This window comes from Caretta caretta, chromosome 4 (genome assembly GCF_965140235.1).
Source record: "Caretta caretta isolate rCarCar2 chromosome 4, rCarCar1.hap1, whole genome shotgun sequence".
Classification (NCBI taxonomy): domain Eukaryota; kingdom Metazoa; phylum Chordata; order Testudines; family Cheloniidae; genus Caretta; species Caretta caretta.
Genome location: NC_134209.1, coordinates 42,562,097 through 42,578,401, shown reverse-complemented (window position 1 = coordinate 42,578,401; position 16,305 = coordinate 42,562,097). Strand labels below are relative to the sequence as shown.

The 16,305-nt window shown below is 41.9% G+C and overlaps 1 long non-coding RNA gene across 1 annotated transcript in view; it reads right to left on the bottom strand.

Annotated features, from left to right (window-relative positions):
- The window catches only part of LOC125635270 (uncharacterized), a 188,100-nt gene that overhangs the window by 149,728 nt on the left and 22,067 nt on the right, over window positions 1–16,305 (bottom strand). The gene's annotated exons all lie outside the window — the stretch shown is intronic.

Sequence of the window (16,305 nt, the reverse complement as noted above, 5' to 3'; positions counted from 1 at the left end):
TCCACTTTCCTTTGTAGAAGTGGCGGACTGGGTAATAAATTCATACTGGTCAGGCTTTTGACCAGGGCAGGATGGTATAGCTCTGGGGTCCCAGGCTAGAGTGCTGGGGATATTTTGGCTGGAGCCTCTCTATTGTTGGTTCATGCAGTGGCTGGCCAGAGCATTCATGAACACATCTGGGTGTGGTTCCTGACTGTGGATGTTTGTGTGAGAGCAAACTTGGAGGCATGGCAGCTTGTCACAACATCACAGTGTGAGAGGGAACCCAAACTGGTAAAACAGAGGGCTCAGCAATACTCCAGTTATATGTTGCACTGTGGGGAAATCCGTCACATATGGCTCTATTTTATTAATCCCCTTGAATATCACAGAAAAGGATAGGCTATATCCAACACTGGTGTGTACTGGTGTGGCTTTGTGAAGGTACTGCATACATCCATAACATATTTGTGTAACAGCAGGTAAGATTTGAAATTTTACTGCACATCCAGAAGATGCAATTCATCACACTCAAGGATCACATCATTTTTTTATTACTGTATTATGGGAGCATCTAGAGGTCTGAGCCATGACTGAGACCCCATTGTGCTAGGGGCTGGACATACACATTGTAAGAGACAATCCTTGTCCTGAAGAATTTACAGTTGTTGATCAATTGTATAATTAATTTCTGGACAACATTTTGGTTCTTTAAAAAATATGCTCAAGAGACCAATATCCATTGTCAGTCAGGTTTATTGATAGGGACAGGAAAAAGGTTCTGTTCGATACCAGTCTCTGAGGAGCTATCCCATATAGCAATGCTACATTCACCTTCTGCAGAAGGTATGCTCCCCAAGTTACACATTTCAGCTGCTGCTATTAATATAATGATTTTACAAGTTACACATCTCTTCCCCCATCACTAAAATCCAACTCATCAGTTTGTTCCAGATCCCTAACTTGCTGTTCTGTTCCTTCCTTATCTTTATTTTGGATATTAGCATTCCAGATACTGGGCCGGGAAGGTACTTCCCTCATTTGTACTAAGACATAGAATAAATGTAACTTGATTCTGACAAGTTTCCGATCTGCTTATGCCAAATGCAAAGAGTTATGGGATACTTAGCATACGTGAACAGGATTAGGGTATAGGCCAGTTTAGGCTATCTCACTGTTACAATATTTGTGCTTAATGTTATTGGAGCTTAATAAGTACTAATATATAATGTGACAAAGTTCCTGCTCTACCTTGGTGGGTCTTGCGCTTATTGGCGGATTTGCTCGCCTTGGAGTTTCACGGCAGCCCTCAGCTTGGCCATTTTTCTGAATTCACAGTCCAGGTCGACTCCTCCTGTGTCTGACCAGGAGTTAGGAGGATTTGGGGGGAACCCAGGCCCTCCCTCTACTCTGGGTTCCAGCCCAGGACCCTGTGGAATGCAGCTGTCTAGAGTGCCTCCTGGAACAGCTGTGTGACAGCTACAATTCCCTGGGCTACTTCCCCATGGCCTCCTCCCAACACCTTCTTTATTCTCACCATAGGACCTTCCTCCTGGTGTCTGATAATGCTTGTGCACCTCAATCCTCCAACAGTCCGCATTCTCACTCTCAGCTCCTACGCCTCTTGCTCCCAGCTCCTCACACACACACCACAAACTGAAGTGAGCTCCTTTTTAAAACCCAGGTGCCCTGATTAGCCTGCCTTAATTGATTCTAGCAGCTTCTTGATTGGCTGCAGGTGTTCTAATCAGCCTGTCTTAATTGTCTCCAGAAGGTTCCTGATTGTTCTGGAACCTTCCCTGTTACCTTACCCAGGGAAAAGGGACCTACTTAGGCTGGGGCTAATATATCTGCCTGCTATTACTCTCCTATAGCCATCTGGCCCAATCCTGTCACAATAAATATGGTGTAGATAACAGATGTTATTAATATGATATGATAGGCAGCATATATTAGTCAACACAGTCTACTAAATTATTTTTAATACAATTTCTCACCAGACATACACACAACAAAACAGGATTAAATTAACCTGTGCAAACATCAGTGGGATACAAATACAAACACTCAGCACAAAGCTAGCCTGTGCCTTCACACCTGTTTGGCGCAATGACATGTCTCTTTAAGGCTGCTGTCACTGGCACAGATGGAGCTGATACACATGCACTAAACCCCAGCGAACTTGAAGAAGCTGATGAGCCTGTGGCGTTACCAAAGAGACCTTTGAAACCTGTTGTCACGTCTGCCAAGCCACTTTGCTCTGACCATTGTTCATCCTAACCAATGTTTATTCACCATTTCGGCCTATTCAGCAGCAGAACTAAAACAGAGAAGCAGTAAATCTCACTACGATTTCCTGCATTATACTACTCACTTTGTTAGAACAGAACAAGGGGTTCAGCTCTGCTGGACCACATCAGGTTGGTCTGCATGAAGTATCACATTTTAGATTCAAATCCCTGCTAAACCCTCTGCTTACGCTCGTGGTTAACATTATTTTTATATCTGTCTTCAGAGATGACAGACCGAAGCAGCTCGCACATAGTAGTGATGGCAGCGGCAGCTTTTAAAGGCAGACTCCATAGATTAAAAGGCGATACACTGAACATCACCCCAGTGTCTACTGATTACATTGGGAGTAAAGCTGAATGACAAACATGTTTCCAATCTGCCTAGCCCATGCAGCGAAATGGAGCAATCTGGCCTGAAAAGGGATTTAGACTTTTGTTGTGCCTGAAGAGGGGGAAAAGCTGATCTAAATCCATCAACAATGCTTTCCCTCTTGGTGATCTTGGAGATAAGATGAAGAGGCTGAACACAGTTCATATCCTACTTCTCCCCATCTCCCCATGTACCCCACTCAAAGACAAAAGAAAAAAACAGCCATCCTGGCAGAAATAGAGCAAATGATACCGTCTTTCATCATTCATACGAAACACGTTGTACAATATATGGTGTCTGCTGGACGTGTCTGCTCTCACACTTTTAAAAATGACAGTGCGCTATTCTTCCAAACCGCCTAGAGAAACATACGACTCTTTCATACATCAAAAGCATTGCCTTTATTGAGATGGCCCCATAGGTGTGCATGGAGTTTTATAGACAAGTAAGGTCGTTGCCCCAAGTCGCTTGCAGATTAAATTAGATAGACATCACAGCAAAAAAAGACAACAGACCGCAGTAATTAGAGGTGGGGTATGCAAAGAGGAGAGACATCAAAAGAGAAAGGGAAAGGGAATACTGCTTCGGGGGGAAGGTTATTTTACAAGGGAAGCAGATCATGTGATTTGTTTGATTCTGTGTATGTAACATGTGCCATATCATGCACTTCACTGTAAAAGTCCTGAAGAGACAGCCACCTAAAAATCCATATTTACCTATTGCCATGAGGACTATAACATGCAGTTACAACCCATTTTATAAGATCTCTGCCAGACCCATGGAAAAAGATAGATTTTTTCCCCCATCCTAAAGAGATGAAAAGGTTAAAAAAATACTTTAGAAGTTTGCATGGCTGTAGGCAAATCTGCTCTTGGCTCATCATTATATGCACTCATTTAAAAAAAAATTATGTGAAAGGTCAATCCCCTTCAGAATGCAAAGAGGCTCGCTTTCTCGTGGCAGACTTGTGGATGATCCCCTATGATGGCTGTGAAGAATACCAACAAAATGGTTGCCGGAGAACAGCAGCAGCAGCAGCCACTGCCGCTTCTATTGCTCCATGGATGCCCCTTGCTACTGGCGTACTTGGGGTAGGGCTTTTTTGTTCACAATTATTAAAACAGTCTCCAGCAATCTCTTATTCCTACCATATTTGGGAAGCAGCATTCAGATGCAGATTGCCTTAAATCCCATCAACCCATTCAACCGTTTGCGTGTGAGTGTGTCTGCCTGTGTGTGTTTATACATATATACAGTCCCCCCCTCCCACCTGCACACACACACAGACACACACACACACACACTCTCTACCCCATCATTAAAAAATAAAGCTAAAATTGTCAGAGGAGACTGTTTATTTTCCAGGCTACTTTGTCAGTTGCTCATGTGCGCGTCTTATAAATATTTCATACGAAATATTTAACATTATTCTTTCCCCAATCGGATCAGCTTTGAAATGCTCCTCAAAGTGAATTCTCCCCTAACAATGGCTTGACGCAAAAGCCTTTTTTTCTCTCTTAAGAAGAAGAGGCTGCACATGGTCTGCTGCCATAGCAGCATGAATAGTTTTTCTTTAATGGAAAATAAAAGATACTTTACATTAATTCATTGGGGGGATGGAAAGCTGGGCACATATGTACCTTGCGCTTCAAACATGGAGGGACATCGTACCTTGACCTTCCCTCTCTGGTCCCATGATTATTACCCAGCCTGCATTAGAACTGTAATGGGAAGTGACAAGTTTATGTAAATGATCCACACAAGGATTTTGCTCTTGTAAAACAGAGCAGTTACTGTGGGCTTTCTAATTATTTCATGCCTTGTGGTTCTGTGATGGGGCAAAGATGACTATACTTGAAAAGTATATTGTGATTGACAGGTCACTGTCCCCCTGGAACTCATTAAGGCCTGTGCTTTGTAAGTGGGGCAGGGGTGGAGGGAATCCCTATCAGGCAAATATATATATATTAGTGCCAATGGTTCTTTCGCTTCACTTGTTGGGATTTTTGTGTTGGTGGAAAAATCAGTGTGTATCTGAAAAAAGCACTCCCTGCTTTTCTACAAATGGACCAATAATCCTCTGCCTTTTAATTTTAAACCTATATATTTAAGAGCAATATAACTGTTAGGCATATACCAACTCTTAGTTTTCAAGTCTGTTGGATGCAAATCATTTTTTATAGTGAAATATTCACTGGAGGAAGACAGAGAGAGGCTATATCATCTGCCATTGGTGAATGGCTAATATGTGATTTATGCAAGTGCTTCCCTATCTGTACACATGGCTATCCTGCTGCCAGTGGGTTACCTGTTTGTGAGTTGGATGTCCAGAAAAAAATCAATTAAGGAAGAAAGGCAAGCAAAACGGCAATGTGTTAGGTGAAACCAGATCCTCTGTCTTTTGAAACATACATCACACTCCAACTATGGGTAAGGGGAAAATCCCATTCAGCCTGCTGCTTTAATATATCCCATTGTAGAGCTGGTTTTGAATTCTGATGTTGGTTTTCGATGTAACACAGTTTAGCATAAAATCAATCCTGTGTTAACTCTAAAGTGGTTGAATCTTATGGGCTCTGAATTTATTCTTTTCATAACTTTATGGTTTGTGACTGAGGTGAGCTCTCCAGAAAGGCTTATGGATTGGCACATGGTCCACAGCTGAATTCTCCTGTCAGTGGACATTGTCATTGTGGGCACTCTGGGCTGTCTTGAATTTTGCATATTAGCAATGAACATTTTGGGGCTTTCCAGATAACAGTTGGCTAGGAGGTGCTATGTAGTCTATGACCTTTCCAACTACCTATTTGTTTATGTTTGGTTGATGCAAGATTCCAGCTGAGTAATTCATGATTTATTTATTATTTTCAGGAATGGGCTGGAGTTGAAATTACAGTTACAACCATTGATACCTAATAGCTTTGTGGGGAACTGAATAACCTAATTCATCAATAACCCATCCAAAAAAGTCCAGGTCATGGGTGTTAAATACTCAAACTAATTGACTTTCCTAACGTTGGACCAAAAGCAGTGTGTCATTGACATGTACTATCATTACCATAACAGGAAGAAAGTAAACTAGAAAGAGAGAAGTAATAAAAGCAATGAAAAGAAAAAGAAGTGTCCCTGAAAGCCAGTTGTTCCTTGGAGTAGAAATAAATTAACAGTGGTCTCAGCCCTGAGTTAAGGTGGGTTTTCAAATCACTGAACATTGGCCTAACCTGACTCATATTTAAGTTATGTGAAGGATCATATAAGTGTAGGTAAGATGCAACTGTGTATATTCCTATTACACATCTTAGTTGAGTCAGGTTTACAGGAAATGACAGAATGTACTTGGCTTTCACATTCCAGAGTGAGTTTGCAATATTAGAAAACATATCATTTTACTGTAAACTGAGCAAATATGTCTCTCACTCATTTCCAGATCAATGACCATGGGACCCCACAGTGCTATTTTTCAAAGTAGACCTCCCTTTAACCATTTGAAGCAAGAAAATCTATCCCCATCAAGCAGACTTTGTGCTGCAATTGACTTTTGTTTGTCAGTAAAGCTATGGGAAACAGTCTTCATATCCATCAAATATTTTCAAGAGTTTGATTTTTTTCCCCATCTTGAATCAAGACAAAAGTCAAAATCTTGAAAATTTAGCAAATCCAAAAAAAATTTCACTTTGTGTCAATCAAAACATTTTGTTTCCATTTTGATCTTTTTTCACCTTTTTTTTTTTAGCCTAAGTCATTTTGAATTAGAAAAACAGATTTTGTTTCAAAAAATGTCAAATGGAACATTTCAACAATTTTCAAAACTTTTTCCCCCCAGCTTTTTTGGAGGTGGGAGATTTGTTGAGACTGACCCTCAAACAATTTCCATTTTGATAAATTGGTATTTTTGATGAAAAATATTGTAAAAAATGCCTGACCAGCTCTATTCATCAGCAGTCATTGCTATTTACTATTCATTAGGTTACATCAATTCCCTTAAAGTGTCTGTTAAGCACATCCTGATTAAGCAGATTATACCATACTCTTTGAAAATCATTATTCAGTAATCTACACATGCTGCAGAAACACCTATTGCAGTCTATATCTTCACTTATATTTAAATTTAAGCGTTCTCAATCAAAAATATTGAAGTCAATGTTCCAGTTGCAGCAGTAGTTCTGACATTCCTCAGATCACTAACTCCCCACGTAGACCCTGCTAGTGTGCATTGATGTAGTCCTGCTTCAAATAGGCCTATATAAATGTGCACTAAGGGAACATTTAGTGAATGCCAGCAGGGTCCCCACGGGGGAGTTACAGAGCAACATAAATCATACCCTTGAAGTGCGGACTCCAGGGTCATGCAGACAAGCCCAAATATTCATGGAAAATTCGCGGGCTGGATGAAACTATTCTGTGGGCAGGATACGTTTGACACCCCTTTAGATAAGGGTAAGTGTCCCGGCAAGGGGAAATGGCACTGAAGAGCACTTTCCCTCCAGATGGAGAGTAGATATCCCAACCTACCAAGAAAAATAGTTTTAAAATAAATCAAAGGATGAATGTAAATAATGACTAACATGGTTTGTCTTTATGCATTTCTGTCTGAATAACTTCTGAATGTGGCCTGCATCGAGTGGCAGGCCTGCCATATGAAATCAGTTTGACGCCCCAACTGTTCTTTAAATCCTCCCTGGTTCCAGTTCAAACTGCATCTTCAAACCAGCATGAATTTTGTTTTTGTCCATTAAATCTCCATGGAAGCTTTTTCTTGAATTTTCTGGATAACTGACTTTTACAGACTGCTGTTGATGTATTTTGAGTTTAAATCTGTTTAGCTGGTTGATATGATGGAAATCACACATTACTTTTGCCCTGTCCCAGATTTCCTAAGCCTTAGAACTTGTCTTTACTATCAGAGTGCACCAATTTAACTAAATCAATCTAGTTAAATCAGTGAAAGTACCTAGTGTAGACAATGTTTGAACTCTTAATCTTTTGTTATATTGATTTAGCTTAAATGGTAACTTATTGGCATGATTTTTTTAATTGATTCAGTTGAACTGAGGCACCTTTTAGTACAGAGAAGGCCTAATTATTAGAACTATCCATATCTCTCTGGTCTGCAAAACTGGAAATTTCACAGGAATGTCCATTCTTGCAATTCTCTGGTACGCCACTTCTAGTCTTAGCCAGAACCAGGAAGTGCAGTCATGTGAAAATTAAGTATGGGTTCAGTTCAGTTCAGATTATCCAAACCATCCAAGGTTTGTGAGCCCTGCTCATACAAATCTCAAGAACTTCTTTCCTACTCCCAATACAGTCCCAGCCCTTCGAACAGCACCCCGGTTACCCCTACATGATTGCAGGTCTTTATTTTGTAAAGGTCGGCATAGTGAAGACATGAATCATCACACTATGACTTTGTTAATATGTTAAAAACAGCAAAGACCATAGCTAAACCCACGTGATAACCTAAATCCCTGGCTAAGAGAAGTGAGGCATGAACAGTTCTGGATTATGCTTTTGGTAACAAGAATTCAATGTGGTGCACCACCCCACCCCTCTTGGTCACAGCAAAGGGCATTTACAAAGTAAAACACTGACCATAAGCATCTGATTGGCAAACAGGACACTGGCCTGTTTTGTTGCTGATTTTTAATCTGTAACAGCTTCAGAACTAGAGCTGACCCACTTTACTACCAGTAGCATCTGCAGTTAACCCTGTCTATATGAATCTTTACTCCTCACACTCTACTGCTATCTCACCTTACCCCTGTCCTGCTTTAAAACATAGTTATTGCTCAGCAAATGATTTTTTTTTCCTGAACATGACAAGGACAGTATTAATTTGTCCCAAAATTAGTCTGTTGCTTTTCTTTTCTTCTTTATTACACATCTATATCTTTCACAGAGGTCTTATTTACATAAAACAGTGCACCTGGATGCAGTTGTGCTTAATGAGTTTCAGTGTAACCACTACAGAGCAGGTTTCAGAGTAGCAGCCGTGTTAGTCTGTATTCGCAAAAAGAAAAGGAGTACTTGTGGCACCCTAGAGACTAACCAATTTATTTGAGCATAAGCTTTCGTGAGCTACAGCTCACTTCATCGGATGCATAACTGAGCTGTAGCTCACGAAAGCTTATGCTCAAATAAATTGGTTAGTCTCTAAGGTGCCACAAGTACTCCTTTTCTTTTCACTACAGAGCAAACAGATTACACTCACTCTTTCTAATTATGAATCATCTGACTGTGTTAAAAGAAAACTTCAGCTAAGAGTGCCAGGAAGCTTCTTTCCAAACTTTTTTTTACTATAAAGAGCAGTCATAAATTGTGAGCTGGGACTAGATGTTGCCCTGGCTTAAAGCAGAAACAGTAGTGGGATAAAACTCTGATTCTGCTCATATTTTAGGATCACTGGCTCCTTCCTACACCTAAAAAGCCTTTGCTGAGGCCGGTATAATAAAGTAGGCCAAATTCTGGTCACAGTCACATCCATGCAAACCCAATGAAGTTAACGGGTTATACAGATATGTGGGATTTTGGCCCTAAGTGGCTTTTATTGTTATTAATTATTATTATTATTATTATTTATTATTACAATTCAGTTATCAAACTCTCAGAGATTAGACCCAAATTCTGCCCTTGGATTTATGTCTTTAACTTCTATGTATTTTCTATGGAAAATCTGTCCACATAACAGAGTGCTGAATATAACCCATTATCTCACACTTTATCTGGTTCAGTTATAAATGACTCATGGGCAAGCCCTTATTCATGAGTGAAGCTTCCTTGGCTTCCGTGTAAGAGGCTGGATAGTCATTTTGAAGATGCTGTGGGTGATACTGTGTGTCACTTCACTCAGTCACTTTCTTCTACTGTGAAAAATCAAGACTCAAAGCAACATATGTGAAGAAGAATCATACCCTTTACTTATGATCTTCATTCTATTGGTCTTTGTGACAGACTGACAATATCCTGAACAAACCTTATGGAATTAAGATAACATTTATCCAACTCAGTTAAACCTTATTGAACTAGTGTTAATACCTTTGGGGTGCTTTGTATTAAAAATTTATGTATCATTCTGACATTGTATGTACCTTTGCTAGTAGGAGGGGATGCTAAAATACTCCTGCTGGAATTCTGCGCCACTGCACAATGCAGAATTTGCTCAGAATTAATGTTCCCCGCAGAATTTTATTTTTTCCACACAGAATTTGTGATTTCTACCAAAATGTTTCCTTTAGCAGGACATTACTTAAGAGCCTGATGTTATACTTATTTTCCCAAAAATAAGAGAACACTCCAATTGCAATTCAACAACAAATTCTGCTTTGTAGTTGTTTTTAACAAGAAAACAAATGTAAGAGTGCTGCAACCCTACCTTAAGATAGACTGCTAAGGTGAATGAGGCACACACATAGAATACCCATACATATTCCATCTCCTAATAGGAAATGTTCTATTTGAATCATAGAATATCAGGTTTGGAAGGGAGGTCATCTAGTCCAACCCCTTGCTCAAAGCAGGACCTAATCCCCAACTAAATTATCCCAGCCAGGGCTTTGTCAAGCCTGACCTTAAAAACCTCTAAGAAAGGAGATTCCACCACCTCCCTAGGTAACTCATTCCAGTGCTTCACCAGCCTACTAGTGAAATAGTTTTTCCTAATATCCAACCTAAACCTCCCCCACTGCAACTTGAGACCATTAGTCCTTGTTCTGTTACCTGGTACCACTGAGAACAGTCTAGATCCATCCTCTTTGGAATCCCCTTTCAGGTAGTTGAAAGCAGCTATCAAATCCTCCCTCATTCTTCTCTTCCGCAGACTAAACAATCCCAGTTCCCTCAGCCTCTCCTCATAAGTCATGTGCCCCAGCCCCCTAACCATTTTTGTTGCCCTCTGCTGGACTCTTTCCAATTTTTCCATATCCTTCTTGTACTGTGGGGCCCAAAACTGGACACAGTACTCCAGATGAGGCCTCACCAATATCGAATAGAGGGGAATGATCACATCCCTAGATCTGCTGGCAATGCTCCTACTTATACAGCCCAAAATGCTGTTAGCCTTCTTGGCAACAAGAGCACACTGTTGACTCATATCCAGCTTCTCATCCACTGTAACCCCCAAGGTCCTTTTCTGCAGAACTGCTGCCTAGTCACTCGGTCCCTCGTCTGTAGCAGCACATGGGATTCTTCCTTCCTAAGTGCAGGACTCTGCACTTGTCCTTGTTGAACCTCATCAGATTTCTTTTGGCCCAATCCTCTAATTTGTCTAGGGCCCTCTGTATCCTATCCCTACCCTCCAGCGTATCTACCACTCCTCCCAGTTTAGTGTCATCTGAAAACTTGCTGAGGGTGCAATCCATACTGAAAAAAAATAGCCCCAGGACCGACCCTTGGGGACACTGCACTTGATACCGGCTGCCAACTAGACATGGAGCCATTGATCACTACCCGTTGAGCCCGATGATCTAGCCAGCTTTCTATCCACCTTATAGTCCATTCATCCAGCCCATATTTCTTTAACTAGCTGGCAAGAATACTGTGGGAGACTGTATCAAAAGCTTTGCTAAAGTCAAGGAATAACATGTTCACTGCTTTCCCCACATCCACAGAGCCAGTTATCTCATCATAGAAGGCAATTAGGTTAGTCTGGCATGACTTGCCCTTGGTGAATCCATGCTGACTGTTCCTGATCACTTTCCTCTCCTCAAAGTGCTTCAAAATTGATTCCTTGAGGACCTGCTCCATAATTTTTCCAGGGACTGAGGTGAGACTGACTGGCCTGTAGTTCCCCGGATCCTCCTTCTTCCCTATTTTAAAGATAGGCAGTACATTAGCCTTTTTCCAGTCATCCGGGACCTTGCCCGATCGCCATGAGTTTTCAAAGATAATGGCCAATGGCTCTGCAATCACATCCACCAACTCCTTTTGCACCCTCAGATGCAGTGCATCCGGCCCCATGGACTTGTGCATGTCCAGCTTTTCTAAATAGTCCTGAACCACTTCTTTCTCCAAAGAGTGCTGGTCACCTCCGCCCCATACTGTGCTGCCCAGTGCAGTAGTCTGGGAGCTGACCTTGTTCCTGAAGACAGAGGCAAAAAAAGCACTGAGTACATGAGCTTTTTCCACATCCTCTGTCACTAGGTTGCCTCCCCATTCAGTAAGGGGCCCACACTTTCCCTGATCTTCTTCTTGTTGCTAACATACTGTGACAGGGTCGGGCCAGATGGCTACAGGAGAGTGATAGAAGGCAGGTATATTAGCCCCAAGTTAAGTAGGTCCCTTTTCCCTGGGTAAGGTAACAGGGAAGGTTCCAGAACAATCAATAACCTTCTGGAAACAATTAAGACAGACAGGCTGATTAGAACACCTGCAGCCAATCAAGAAGCTGCTAGAATCAATTAAGGCAGGCTAATCAGGGCACCTGGGTTTAAAAAAGAGCTCACTTCAGTTTGTGGTGTTTGTGTGAGGAGCTGAGAGTGAGAATGTGTACTGTTGGAGGACTGAGGAGTTCAAGCATTGTCAGACACCAGGAGGAAGGTCCTATGGTGAGAATAAAGCAGGTGTTGGGAGGAGGCCATGGGGAACTAGCCCAGGAAGTTGTAGCTGTCACACAGCTGTTCCAGGAGGCAGTCTAGACAGCTGCATTCCACAGGGCCCTGGGCTGTAACCCAGAGTAGAGGGCGGACCTGGGTTCCCCCCAAACCTCCCAACTCCTGGTCAGACACAGGAGGAGTTGACCTGGACTGTGGGTTCATGAAAATGGCCAAACTGAGGGCTGCCGTGAATTGCCGAGGCGAGCATATCTGCCAATAAGCACAATACCACCAAGGTAGAGGAGGAACTTTGTCACAATACCTGTAGAACCCCTTCTTGTTACTTTTAACATCCCTTGCTAGCTGCAACTCCAAGTGTGATTTGGCCTTCCTGATTTCACTCCTGCATGACTGAGCAATATTTTTATACTCCTCCCTGGTCATTTGTCCAATCTTCCACTTCTTGTAAGCTTCTTTTTTGTGTTTAAGATCAGCAGAGATTTCACTGTTAAGCCAAGCTGGTCACCTGTCATATTTACTATTCTTTCTACACATCAGGATGGTTTGTTCCTGCAACCTCAGTAAGGATTCTTTAAAATACAGCCAGCTCTCCTGGACTCCTTCTATTAATGACTTCTATTATCTAGAAAACTAGGGTAGATCATCTTGAATACTATAAGAACTAGGGGCCACCAAATGAAATTAATGGGCAGCAGGTTTAAAACAAATAAAAGGAAGTTCTTCTTCACACAGTGCACAGTCAACCTGTGGAACTTCTTGCCTGAGGTGGTTGTGAAGGCTAGGACTATAACAGGGTTTAAAAGAGAGAAATTCATGGAGGTTACGTCCATTAATGGCTATTAGCCAGGATGGGTAAGGAATGGTGTCCCTAGCCTCTGTTTGTCAGAGGGAGGAGATGGATGGCAGAAGAGAGATCACTTGATCATTACCTGCTAGGTTCACTCCCTTTGGGGCACCTGGCATTGGCCACTGTCGGCAGACAGGATACTGGACTGGACGGACCTTTGGTCTGACCCAATATGGCCATTCTTATATTCTTATGTGAATTCTGATTTTACTTGTGGAGCATTCTGCTCCAAAACATACATATCACCTTAAATAAACTATGAAGTCAAACAATTGGGATCACCCCATCTCCTGGAATGTGCAGTACTGGAAACTTGACCAGAGCACTGGATATGTAATACAGGCTTGGGAGAAGAATAGGTTTCTAGTATGGAAGCAAAAATTGGCACAGGATCATCTGGTGGGAGACAGCAGAGTGAATGCATTTGGGACATGCCTGTAGCAGGATCATAGAGCAGGTCTTAGCAGAACCCATACTGAGGAGATTTCTATTACCTTTGTTATTTATTGTGATGGGACACCCTCTGCTCCAGACTTCTTTGCTCGCACACAGACTGCCCAGAGACCTTCCTTTTGTAGATACCACCAGGTAGTTTATTTACAGTGCTTCACCTCCCCATCTTTTTATATACTCAGGCAGTCCTACTATTTACAAAAAGAAAAGGAGTACTTGTGGCACCTTAGAGACTAACCAATTTATTTGAGCATGAGCTTTCGTGAGCCACAGCTCACTTTCAGATCTGATGAAGTGAGCTGTGGCTCACGAAAGCTCATGCTCAAATAAATTGGTTAGTCTCTAAGGTGCCACAAGTACTCCTTTTCTTTTTGCGAATACAGACTAACACGGCTGTTCCTCTGAAACCTACTATTTACAGACTCATTCAGCTTAACTACCCCTGCTCCCTAGGGGTGGGAAAGGGCTCTCTACACAAAGACAGGTCCACCTTACCTTTTCTCTCTCTTCTGCCTCCCCCCCCCCCCCCCACCACCCTTCCTTCCCATGCTCTTTTATCCAGGCTCCTTGTTAATGGGCTAGTTAGCTCATTAGCTATCCATCCCCAATCTGACCTGATAATCAGGAACTCTTCTACTTATTCAAGCCCTCCCCATGGGCCTAATTGGTTAAACAGTGACTAGAGTGTTGGTTCAGTGGCTGATTTCCAGCACACTGTCCCATTTATTCCACTTATTTTGCTTTTGTTTTATAAAGATTATCCTTTGAGGAATAGGCCTTATTGGCCACAAGTGAATTCTCTTTTTGTGAATCATTTCAGGCTCAGGTTGTAACACACTTTGTGAGTGTCAGGCACACTAATCATGCTACGTTCTTGATACAATATAAACATAATTGTAAACCGTTCCAGACATGGTTATAGGATATCAGATGGACAGGCCTTCAAATGGGTCTGTTTTAAGAGATTGATTAGAAATCTAGTTAAAGGAAGAGATTAGGCCCTATCCAGGTGATTCTGCATATTCCTATTGGATGAGGAGTAGGAGATGATGGCAGTAAACATAAAGATACATTTTGACTGTGAGGACTTCTGGAAAGGTCTCTCAAATTTTCTTAAGTGTACAGGGCATGGGAGATGGTGAAAGAACAAAAAACTTGAATTGGGGAAGAAAATACATGAGTGGATGTCAGGAAAACAGTGAAAGGAAGCAAGTGCTGAGCAAAGGATTAGTGAAAAAAAAGATATGAACGGCTGCAGGGAGCAGATGGTGTCTTTAAATAAAAAGGTAAAGTAGAATAGGGAATTAGTCTATCGAAAGGTATGCTGACAGCAAGGAAGGGGGGTTAAAAATAATATAAGAAGGAAATTCAAAGGGCTGAATTCTCAATTACATTAAACAAACATCAGTTTTAAGGCCCCCTTACATTGCCAGAGCTAAGAGAATGGAACTCAGTGTAACTGAGAATCAGGCCCAAAAGTTTTGAAGGTTTGGCCTGGATACGACCCCCAAGAAAGTCTGAATGTTTAACTACAGAGTGGCTGAACTATCTGAGCCGTCTGGGTCAGCAAAACTAGGATAGAAATATTGTGAAGATATACCCTCTCATGCTATTTCAGTCCCAGACAAAATCCCAAAGTGCAGAGAGATACAAAACATGAAATTCATGGTAATTATTAATTAACAATAGTAATTCTGAACATTTTGCAGGAAGATTTATTTTGAGTTATGATTGATGGTTCACAAAGTGAAGTAGGGGTATGGTTCTTTGATATTTTATTATTTATTACAGCCTTAATCTAAAAAAAGTAGATTATAAGAAAAGGAAATCCCCTTAGTTCTTGTCTGTGACCTGTGCTCCTCTAGGGCTACGTCTACACTTGCAGCTGGGGGTGTGATTCCCCGCTCAGGTAGACATACTCGTGCTCACTGTCATCGAGCTAGCATACTAAAAACAGTAATGTAGACACAGTAGAACAGGCAGGGGCGAACAGTGGCATGGGTGGCTACCCTGAGTACAAACCCACCCAGACCCCCAGGGGTGAATAGTGGCATGGGCTAGCTACTCCGAGTACAAACTCACCCAGACCCCCAGGGGTGAATAGTGGCATGGGCTAGCTACCCTGAGTACAAACCCACCCAGACCCCCAGGGGCGAATAGTGGCATGGGCTAGCTACTCTGAGTACAAACTCACCCAAACCCCCAGGAGTATGTATCCAGGGCTGGAAGACTGCACTGCCACTGCCCATGCTACGGTGGCTACACTACTATTTTTAGCATGCTGGCTCTGAGAGCTAGCACAAGTAGGTCTCTGCGAGCTGGGAATCACACAACCTTAACTCCAAGTGTACATGTAGCCTAATTTTTTATTCAAATGCTGTTCTAATTCCAGAGCAAAGCCCACGTCTTTACATGCCACGTAAATCACCTTGCTGGGTAAATCACCGATGGCACCACATACAAATGCAAAGTAACAGCAATAGTCAGAAGAACTCCTGAGTTGCAGAATGTTTTCTGGCCTGGAAAGAGTTATGGATCAGGACTCTACAGACTCTGCATAGCTCTGCTTTCAGAGACATCCCGATTTAGATGGTTGAAACTCCTCCGTCAGATGAATGAATGAAAAGGAAGGGGAAAGAAAAGCAAATTCATGCTGAAGTATTCCTTAGCCTTTTCATGTAATTGTGCTGCCCTACAGACCTTGGGTATAATTTTCCAAAATGCCTAAGTGACATAGGAGCCCAAGTTCCATATTCACAAGTGACTTACAGCCTAAGTCCCACTGACTTCCAATGAGACTTAAGCTCCCAACTA